Source organism: Acinonyx jubatus, chromosome X (genome assembly GCF_027475565.1).
Source record: "Acinonyx jubatus isolate Ajub_Pintada_27869175 chromosome X, VMU_Ajub_asm_v1.0, whole genome shotgun sequence".
Taxonomy (NCBI): Eukaryota; Metazoa; Chordata; class Mammalia; order Carnivora; family Felidae; genus Acinonyx; species Acinonyx jubatus.
The window spans coordinates 108,402,646-108,412,828 of record NC_069389.1 but is presented as its reverse complement, the minus strand read 5'-3'; the positions used below and the strand labels follow the sequence as shown (position 1 = coordinate 108,412,828).

Genomic DNA, 10,183 nt, shown 5'->3' with positions numbered 1-10,183 from the left:
CTGCCACAACATATTTCAAGAATGAAGATGAAATAAAGGTCTTCCTATAAGCACCAAAGGGGAGAACCTGAGAGAATTTGTCACCAGAAGATAGGACTTGCAGAAAATACTAACCGATATTCCTCAGGCCGAAGACAAATTTTACATGAGTGGAAAGTAATGAAAAGCTGAATAGTTATGGAACCAAGCTTAGTCAGTGAAACTAAACAGACAAGGAAGAGATCGTTAGGGAAGTCAGGAGATGGTGACCTTTGAGTGGGGGGGGGAAGAATACTGTGATTAAAAGGGGCCAGGTGTGGGCCTCGAGGTTGTTGGCAAGCTGTATTTCTTTTAGTGGAAGACAGTCTCAGGCGTTCTTTGTGGTATGTCAGCGAGTTGTGCCCGTCTGTGAGGTCCTGAGATCTCCGTCTATCACAGTGTCACAATTACATGCGAGTGTGTGTGCATGTGTGGGCGCTCAGGACTTGGAGGCCGACTTGCCTTTCTGGACCACGGCGGGACAGGTACAGCACAGTCTCAGCCTTCGATCTGGTGACTTCTCCCAGCACTCAGCACCCACGGATCCTACCAAGGAAAGTAAATGACTTCCTCATGTCCTTGGAAAGGTCCCTAGTCCGTTAACCTACCTCCTCTCTCACAAGCCACAGCAAGTCTCAGGGGTACACATTGCAGCGTGGGGCACGTTCCTGAGAGACTGGCCCGAGATAGGCAACCACATCTTCCCGAGCCCTTTTGCCAACTCCTCTATGGGAGCACCTCTCCCATTGTGCCTTCGGGCACAACCCGTCATTGGACCAGAGGGTTTAGGAACTCCTCAAGAGGGAGTATTTCTGGAGATCTCCCGGGGAAAGGTTCTGTTTCAGGACCTACATAGGTACATACTGAATCCCCATATACGCCATGCTGTGTACCGAGCTATATTTTATGATTATATACGGGAAACTGGTGATGCATTTAGAAAGGAGATAGGAGACAGATGTAGGATCTGTGCTGCTAAAATGAGCACGTGGTATGAGACATAGGAAAGTGAAAAAAATCAGGACTGGTTGATTTATTAATTAGCATGGAGAAATGACCGCAGACGAAAGCAGTAAAGCTGTGGAACCAACAATCGGAGACCTAGGTAGTGTGTTGTAAGATGCGGATTATGTGCTCCGAACGGTGTTTAGAAACTACAGATTTATATGGGCTACATTGGGATGGGAAGGCTCCAGGCAGCAGGAAAGGGCTTTGCGTGAACTCAACGAATATTCCGTCAGCCGAGTGAGCTGGTTCTTACTGGCACACTCATGTACCCGAGGAGAAAATTGAAGCACAAAAATCATCTGAAGTTACCCAGCTGATAGGAGGAAGAGCTGGTGTATGAATCCCAGCAGCAAAGGTGCAGCCCACAAAGGCAACCACTGGCCGTAATGCACAGCAGATAAGGAGTGATTGCTAGTGCTTCCCGCACAGGTAGAAGCAGCCCAGGGCATTGGCCTGGGATTGAGTGTGAATGGGACAGGAACGGTTGGTGACCCGAGGACGAGGGAGACAGGGAGACGTAGGCGATTTGAGAAACAGGACGTGTGTGTTACAGGTTCTCACACGCCAGGCATTGAAAGGATCCAGCATGTGTCCATGCACAGAACCAGTCAGAGGGACAAGCCTTAGAGACGAGTGTTGAAGGGGTTGGCAGATCCTGGGACGGCATTTACATCAACAGCTCCAGGCTATCTTCCTGTCTCCCCTCATGTGGATTAACTGTCCCAAACCATCCCTTCACTGGTTGCCGGACAAAGCCTGCAGCCACTCTGTTGCCCTCTAGATCTTTGTTAACCTGTTACCCCCAACCCAGCTCAACCACAAGCTCTCACTGAGTTTGTAAATGAGCAGCAGCCAGACTCCGTGGATAAGACACCCATCTGGGCCAACGGCTGTGTCCTTAACACTGCCCAACTATCAGGCTGTCTGCTTCTGGTGTCTTCCTTTCATCCCCCGTAGTTTGGAAGTCATTTTACTTTATTTGGTTTTGCTGTTGCTCCAGAGTTCTATTTGAGGCCTATGAAGCCATCTGTGACAGCTGCAGCTAGCCGCGATAGTCCCAATTTATTAGTCAGCATTCTGCAGACAACAGAACCAATGGGAATATATTATGAAGACTTTGGTTCATACATGTATGGAGGCCGAGAAGTCCCGCGATCTCCTGTCTACAAGCTGGAACGCCAGGAAAGACAGTGGGGTAACTCAGTCTGAGAATGAAGGCCTGAGAACCTTCAAACCAGGGGAGTCAATGATACGAATGCCAGTCTAAGAGCAGGAAAAGTGGGGCACCTGGCTGGCTCGGTCACTAGGGCATGACTCTTGATCTCAGGGCCATGAGGTCAAGCCGCACAGTGGGTGTGGAGCCTACTTAGAAAAGAAATAGGAGCAGGAGGAGATGAGATGAAATGTCCCGCCTCAAGTAGTGAGGCAGAAGGAAAGGGGACCATTCTTCCTTCCTGTGCCTTTTGGTATATTCTGGCCCTCGGTGCCTGGGATAATGCTCACTCACAGTGGGCAAGGCAAACTACTTTCCTGAGTGACCGATTCGAATGCAAACCTCATGCAGAAACAGCCTCCCAGACACAACCAGAAATAATGTTTAACTCGGGCATCCACGGACGGTCCAGTTGACACCGAAAATTAACCATCGCAGTAGTTAGGGCAACCTCGCAAACCATTGCGTGACAATGTTTACACAATAAAGCCTCGCAACACCCCCGACCCGCCTGACAAACGGGGGAAGGATAGTGCCGGCACGAGAGGGTCTTTGCCAGGGGTGATGTGCACTCTGTGAAGATGGGAGGAGTAAGCTTGGAAGGCTTCCTGGAGGAGGACGCATTTAGCTAGGTCAGGATAAACTAGGGGAGCCAGATTTCCGAAGTGCGAGATGACTGGAAACAAAGGAAAAGGTATGTGCGAAGGTCTAACAAGGCGGGGGGGTCGGCCTTGAGGGACAGACACGGATGTACAAAGACAAAAATATGAACAAATATTTGAGTGATTTATTTGGACCTGGAAGTATGGCGGTTTCCACTCGTAGACCTACGAGAATGGACAGTCTGCCTGTCAATCACTGCAGGCCCTCCAAGCTGATGTCTGAAGGCGGGGCCATTGAAGGATGGCAAGCACCCGGCAATGAAGCCCTACCACGTGGTGAGCAGGCCGATGACGGTTTGGATTGTGCAATGAGGCTTCCGTAGACCGTTCCCCTCAGTGATGACGAAATACGGCGGGTACTGTGGCTATCTGGCGGGTACTGTGGCTATATGGCGGTTGACAATGCTCCGATCTCACAAGTGTAAGTTTAATTGACTTTCTCTCATAATTGGCTGTTTGAAGTGTGAGTTTTAGAGAATCGGGGGGGGGGGGGGGCGGATGGTGTGTCCTAAGACACGTTGACAGATGTGTCTCATGGGCTTCCGGATTGATGACAAGGGAAGGGCCCTTAGCTGCCTTTGGGGACATTGTTGTGCTTTATGTAACAACATGATGAGTCTTTCAGGTCATTTCATTTGTCTGAGTGTGGGTCTCGTACCCCGCCCCCTCCCGATTCGTGGTCTTCAGGTTTTGTGGTGTTTGCAGCTTAAAAATGCAGAAAAAAGGGTGCGGTCGGCTGAGCCTGAGTGGGTCTCGGCCAGGACGATGGCTGTTGGCTGCCTGGGAGCCGATTTTGGTTTCCGTGGTACAGTGCTTGGGGACGGGACTTGTCACGGACTATTGTTTACATCTGGGTCTTGGCCATTTGTGTGAGGTGTCTTGGTGACAGGCTATCTCTTATCTTGATGTGAAACAAAAGGAAAGTGAAAGTAAGGAGAGGGGGGCATGTGTGTGATTACGACAGCCGACAGCCGATGCCTTTCTTTGAGGGCAGTTTTGTCTTTCATTTAACATGACTGTGTGTTTCCTATCAGTTGTTCAACATTTGGAATGGTCTTCTGCATATGCTGCCTTGAAAAGGCGGGGGAACCGCCTGATAATTCCAACATGAAAGTGGGGAAACAGATGGCGTGGTGGGCTCAGGGCTTGTTCACTGACCACCGGGAATTGTCTTCAGTCATCACTGAAAGCTGCATTTTTCTGTAACGCATTCGTGTTTTTCCTATCATTGTAGCCAACCAATAGCGGTCCGGAAGCTTTTCACGTGTTTTCCATTAAAAAAAGGTGTTCTATTAATTGCCGTCTTCGAATGAGAAGGTAGCCTATTGGGTCGGCTTGGCAGGGCCTTGGTGCTTTAAGTCCCTGATGGGAACGATCTGCTCGGGATCTGATTTCTTGTTTCATGTGATAACGTAATGGCAGCGGGGTGTGTTTTCCCTGTGATATTGCAACATTGCATCCGTTTGAGTTTGGTTTTTTATTTTGACTGTGTTTCCTACGCGTTCTCCAGATGTGAAAGTGTTTGCAGCGTGCACCGTGGAACAGTTTGTCCGGCTGGACACGTGAAAGTTTCACACGCCGAATGTCTCCTAGCCGCTCTTGTTAAGCCAAGACTGAACACTGTTTTGGCATTTAATTTTCCCTGTTCGCCTTAAGGCAGCCAATGGAATTTTGATGTTGGCGCTCCTCATAGATTTCCTTTAAAGTGCTTGGTGTAAATTTCAATTTACAGAGGAGGCACTCAACGTCTAATGGGGTGCCTTATGTTTCCAGTATAATGGCGTGTTTGACATAATTTATTTTGCTAAATCCTGGTCTTGTTCCCTATGGATAAATTCTCTTAAAAACAAAGGTTTTCTGGGGAAACTGCCTGGCTCAGTGATAGAACCTGTGACTCTTGATGTGGGGGTTGTGATTGCAGGCCCCACACTGGTGTGGAGAGTGCTTAAAAATAAAGTCTTCAAAATGAATACTAATAAACGTTTTGAGGTGATCTCAAATTACAATTCAAAACAATCTGGTGAATGCTTGCCTCTCATACAGTTGGGGGTTTGGGTGTACAAAAGAATTGGGTCTCCTATGACTTTGTTCCATTAAATGTTGTTCCAGGCCCTTTGCGTAAGCTTTGTGTTAACCAGTTTTGGCGTTGTCGTTACTTTACAAATGAGGAAAAGATTGTTTTAATTGTGTGTGTGCTTCTTGCTTTATGACAGTGACTGGCTCCCGGTGGCCCGGGAGCCCAACCTTTCGTCTTATTTGCTATTAAAATGTTTCTGAAAACCTGGCTCTGTGTGTTTTATTTCATGGGTCCACTTAAAATTTTCTTTCCAATGTAAAAAATAGCAGGTATTGACCATCAGGCTGGCGGTGCTGTTTCCCGACCGCGAATTCCGGGAAGTGCCTGTCACCGGCCATCCCGGAATTCCGTTGCCTTCGTTCTGGGTTTCATTTCTCATGATAATCACATGACACGTATCAACTTTATTCAGGTCAATTCTGTACTTAGTCTTTAGTGCATTTGCTTTGAACGTCACGGGGCATTTTCAATTTATTTACAAGCAAATTCACCCCCAGAAGCATTGCTCTCTGTGTTCTAGAACTGAATGGCCCTTGCTGGTCGCAGTGCATACTTTTGAATATTATATTAGAACCCTGATTGTGCACGTGACATAGTGGTATTTCTTTTCTTTTCTTTTTTTTCTTGTTATGTCTTTAAATGCTGACCCAGGTGCTCCTTCCTCGGTGTTCTCCCATAGAAAAAATTACTTTGTGGTATCCTATTTACAAACAGTCTGTTCCCTGACACCTCCAGTCCTCCTTGTTAGGGGTCCTGGGCTAGACTGCACATGCCGCTCTCCCTGCACCCTACTGCACCCCAATCGCAGAGGGTGCTGTCCCTGCCTCTTTAGCCACAAGAGCTGACCGTGCCTTAATGCCCCACGGGCTAGCATATTGGCTTAGGAAATAGTCAGTGGCTGCCTGCTTCTCCTCATACACCTCCCTTCCTGTGTCAGACCTAATGTGTATACAAGGGGAGAATTAAATGAGAGGGAAGCTGTTGTTTTGCTCAAAACCCTGAGCGCCCTCATCCCTGAGCGTAATCTGATACTTGGTGTTAAGTACAACAGGGACTTCCTTTTGATAATGGTGATAGCTGGGTTTGCCTTATTAGCCTTTTTGCTGATTGATTCTTGATATTGACTTGAATTTGGTATCTTAGCTCACGTAGAAACGATTTAATGACTCATATCGGTGACACGTTGGAGGTCTGTAAAATGTACTTTGATTACATTTAGACCTGTGAAAGATCCACCGCTGGTATTTGGGTTTGACTGTCTTCGGTACTGACAGGAAAGCAGACTTCAGGAACGGGCACCCTCAACTAGCCTCACCAATCCTGACTTTTGAGACAGAGTCCTAGATCCTGAACAAAATCTAAGTGTGGAATGAAGGTGCTTTCATTACTTGCCCATTGCCTGTAGGATCCTAGGGGCATTCTTGCACATGGAGAGCAGATTCTCCGATGTGTATGTAACCAAACGTCCAATTTGTTCCCGTTGTTTCCTCCTCGGAGACCTAGGTTCAATGTCAGGTGGTAGGGACATTATGCGATGTGTGAAATGCTTCGGGAATTTGTTGTGATTAACTTAGCTCATTTTTCTTTTTAGCGGTTTTGGAACTTACTATGTTACCGACTACGAAGTCTAGCATAACAGCCCAGCCCTTGTAATGTGCATTTCGTGGTCTATTAAGTAGAACACAAAACCCATTTGAATGATTTGTTACCCATCGTCTTGCGTCGTATGTCAGTGTCAGCAATTGGTGACAAAGTGAGAACACCACCACCCATTCCAAAGGTTTGTTACCCGCAATTGTGTATGAGTGGACGGTTTCACTAGTGAAGAGCGACATGGGAGTTCTGAGACACCCCTTCTCGCCACTGAGTGGTGATACCTCTTAACATAATATTTAAGAATTCCCCTGTGCTGGTTGATGAAGGCGGGATGCACCACGGTTCGTGCTGAGGGGACAATCAGCCAGCCTCTAAAGCCGCAGTCTCACCTTGTGGGTTGATTCATGCAGTTCCTGTCTTACATTCTCTTTCACTCTTTTGGCCTACTTCACACAGGCTGCATGATTGGGTCCTCTGGCCCCACCAACCACTTTCAGAAATTGCTCTGGATGAGGGAAAGAGGAAGTTTGCCCCATCCACTCGTGTGGTGAGTTTCCAAGTGACCTAATTTTCCTGCAGCGGTCCCAAGCTGACCTTCCACAGGTAAGTCTCTTTGTAGATTTGTACAATCATCACCTCCCTCAGGATCTGTGATGGGAACGTCCAGTTCCGGTCCGCCGGTGGGCCCGTAATGAGAGGAGAGGACCCTGAACCGATAGTCAAGACCAGCCGTACAGGTAAGAGCAACCTCAGGCTGTGTGAGGCCAGACGTGTTGGGTGAATAGCACTTGTCTCCTGTCGGCTGTACCTGTCTTCCAGACGGTGTGGAAATCCCATCCCCGAGTCTCTAACATGGGCGCTTCCCACAAGGTCGGGGTCACTGCCTAGACGCTACTTGTTAACTCCGTGGTAGAGACTCCATGTCTTGAGTCAATTTCCTCAAGGAGTCAGTGGCATCTTTCTTCCAGACCTTCTTCGTGTTCCTCTGCTTACTGTTGCGTGCCACTGTTACACACGCGTTGGCTTTATTAGAATGCCAGATGCCCAGAAAACCCTGATCTTGAGCCTTTTTATCCTTTTGGTAATCGCTTTCTACTACCATGCAGAAGCAGGATGGACTGGATGGGATGGTCAGACACAAACTTCAGGAACTCCGAGATTGTGGGAGCACTGCTCAGGTGCATTTCTTCAGGTCTGAATGTAACTTTTTAAAGTCATGGATCTGAATTAATTGAAAGCCAGGAGTCCCTAGGAGAGGTGAGAAAGATGAGACCTGTACACCAAGTGGGTGCCAGAGGGTGACAGTCTCCCGGCCCACCCCCGCTGGGGTGGGTGGGCGGGCATTTATGTGGCAGCCGTCCTAGAAGCACAGGCTAACAGTTCAAGCAACACGTGGGTCAATACTTCTTTGCAGGTTTCCCCTTCCGTACATTCTAGCTATTTTTTGGCTTTGCAGATGTTGCCGAGACCGTGTCACCCATCGTGTTTCGTTCACCATAAGTTTCCAGTATGTGAGTCTGAGAGACCCTCGGCCCTTTCTTCCTGTCATCTCTGAGCCTCAGCTTCCACATCTGCAAAATGGAAATGACACCTTGCTCTTGCTCTCAGGCGTGGTGTGAAAATCAAGCGTGATCGTCTTTATGAAGTGCTCAGCACACAGGAGGTACTGAAGAAATTAGGACACCGTTTCCAGAATGTGTTTATGGGAGCAAAGGATCATGGCTTGGTTTAGATCCTCTTGCCACCTGTGCAGACCCCACTTGCACTTGATTTCTTGAGCCTTTTGCTGTAATTTCAGCTACATTTTGTTTCCTTTCCCAGGGCCAGCAACCATTCTCAGAGGGTCTTGGGCATCTCTTTGGAAACGGACCTCTTTAACTCTGCTGTGATGCCAGGAGGTAGCCCAGCATCCCAGACCCTGCCTTTCTCTGAGCTGCATTCTTTCCTGGCTGCCTTGGACGTCTGACATTGAAGCTGATGTCACTCAGCGTCAAGTTGGGGCTGGAGGGTGCTCGGTAACTGGCAGTGCCCAAAGGTCTCCTGTCTTTCCTTCTCTGTATAAAGTTACTTCTTTTCTGGGCAGGGGTTAATTTGGTGAAAATCAGGTGAAGACTTTGACGGTTGGGTGTGAGAGTGTTCAGCATAAAGACGAATGGCTCTAAGGTGCATTCAAAGACCCTCGGGACCTCTAGAGTCAGACACACCTCTGGTTCCTCTGTTGCTTTGTTCGCACCAGTTTTATCCAGAAGGTGGCATCGCAGAGCCTGATGTGCACTCCGCAAAGTCCAAAGGATCCACATTTCTTTGTGGTTAGACACTCACGTATGTAGCCTTTACACAGCATGTTGACATTTCAAAGACTTTTCATGTATCCCTATACTTGGTTCAGTTACTTTCAAGCCGTGGGAGATGGGGGTCATTACGACTTCCTACCCAGTGAAAACCTGAGACCTGAGGTACTTAGAAAACTCTGTGCCCCAACACATGTTCCTGCCCCAGGCGGTAGGTACAAAAGTGAACAAGAATGGCTTGTTTGCTTGTGGAAAGCAGTTGTACAACTTAATAACTGTGATGCCTCTTCCTTCTTGCACACACACTTGTGCCCGCCCACTGCCCATCAAAGTCATGTTGGGTCATTTCATTGGGGGGAGGGATGGGGAAGACGTAGATGAATGTTTTATGGGTAAGTCTTCTGAGTACTGGCACTTCACAAAATAAGTCCCAAGGTTGACGCTTCCAAAAGGGTGACTGTTTAATTGGTGGCATCTCAAACTCAGGACCCTGAGGGAAAGACAAGGTGACCCTCCCAATTCAAGGCGGGGTCTGGCTTGGTGGCTCTTTCCCAGGAGTCCACTCTGGAGCCTGCCACATCAGTTGCGTTATGAGGCCTGTACTCAATGAATGTGTACTTCCCAGCGGGGATGTTAATGGGTTATGAATTCTTGGTGTGAAGTATTTCATGTCAAACCCTGTTAGCCTGAAGTGGATTTTCATTCCTCTTATGTATGTCGGTGACAGAAAGGGAATGGATATCGAACACCTGAAGGTAAGGCCTTTGCACTTGTGCTGCCGAAGGAGCACGAGGTAAGGCCTTTGAAATGGAGTGGATTCGTTGTTACACTGGTTCCCTGTTATAGGCGCACGTTTCCACGGATGAGTGTTATTTCATTGGACACATGTACCACATTTTCTTTATCCATTTCTACTGTGGATGGATGCTCACAAGTCTCTCATGTCTTACACGTTGAGAATAATACTGTAGTGAGGCTATGGGATGAGTATGTGTCTTTGACATAGTGGCTTCCTGTCGTTTATATAAACGCCCAGATACGGGATTGATACATCATATAGGAGCTCAATTATTAATTTTAAAAAAAAAATTTTTTTTTTCCTCAACGTTCATTTATTTTTGGGACAGAGAGAGACAGAGCATGAACGGGGGAGGGGCAGAGAGAGAGGGAGACACAGAATCGGAAACAGGCTCCAGGCTCTGAGCCATGAGCCCAGAGCCCGACGCGGGGCTCGAACTCACGGACCGCGAGATCGTGACCTGGCTGAAGTCGGACGCTTAACCGACTGCGCCGCCCAGGCGCCCCTCAATTATTAATT

At 48.0% G+C, this 10,183-nt stretch overlaps 1 long non-coding RNA gene across 2 annotated transcripts; it reads left to right on the top strand.

Moving 5' to 3' along the window:
• The first annotated feature begins 273 nt into the window (after positions 1-273).
• LOC106989725 (uncharacterized) lies at positions 274-9,933 on the top strand. Of its 2 annotated transcripts, XR_008289864.1 has the most exons (4): positions 274-3,322; positions 7,031-7,311; positions 8,031-8,237; positions 8,396-9,929. It is a non-coding gene; the product is annotated as an uncharacterized LOC106989725 (long non-coding RNA). The 2 variants fall into 2 exon arrangements; XR_003418419.2 differs by having other exon boundaries at positions 7,031-8,237; positions 8,396-9,933.
• The last annotated feature ends 250 nt before the right edge of the window (positions 9,934-10,183 follow it).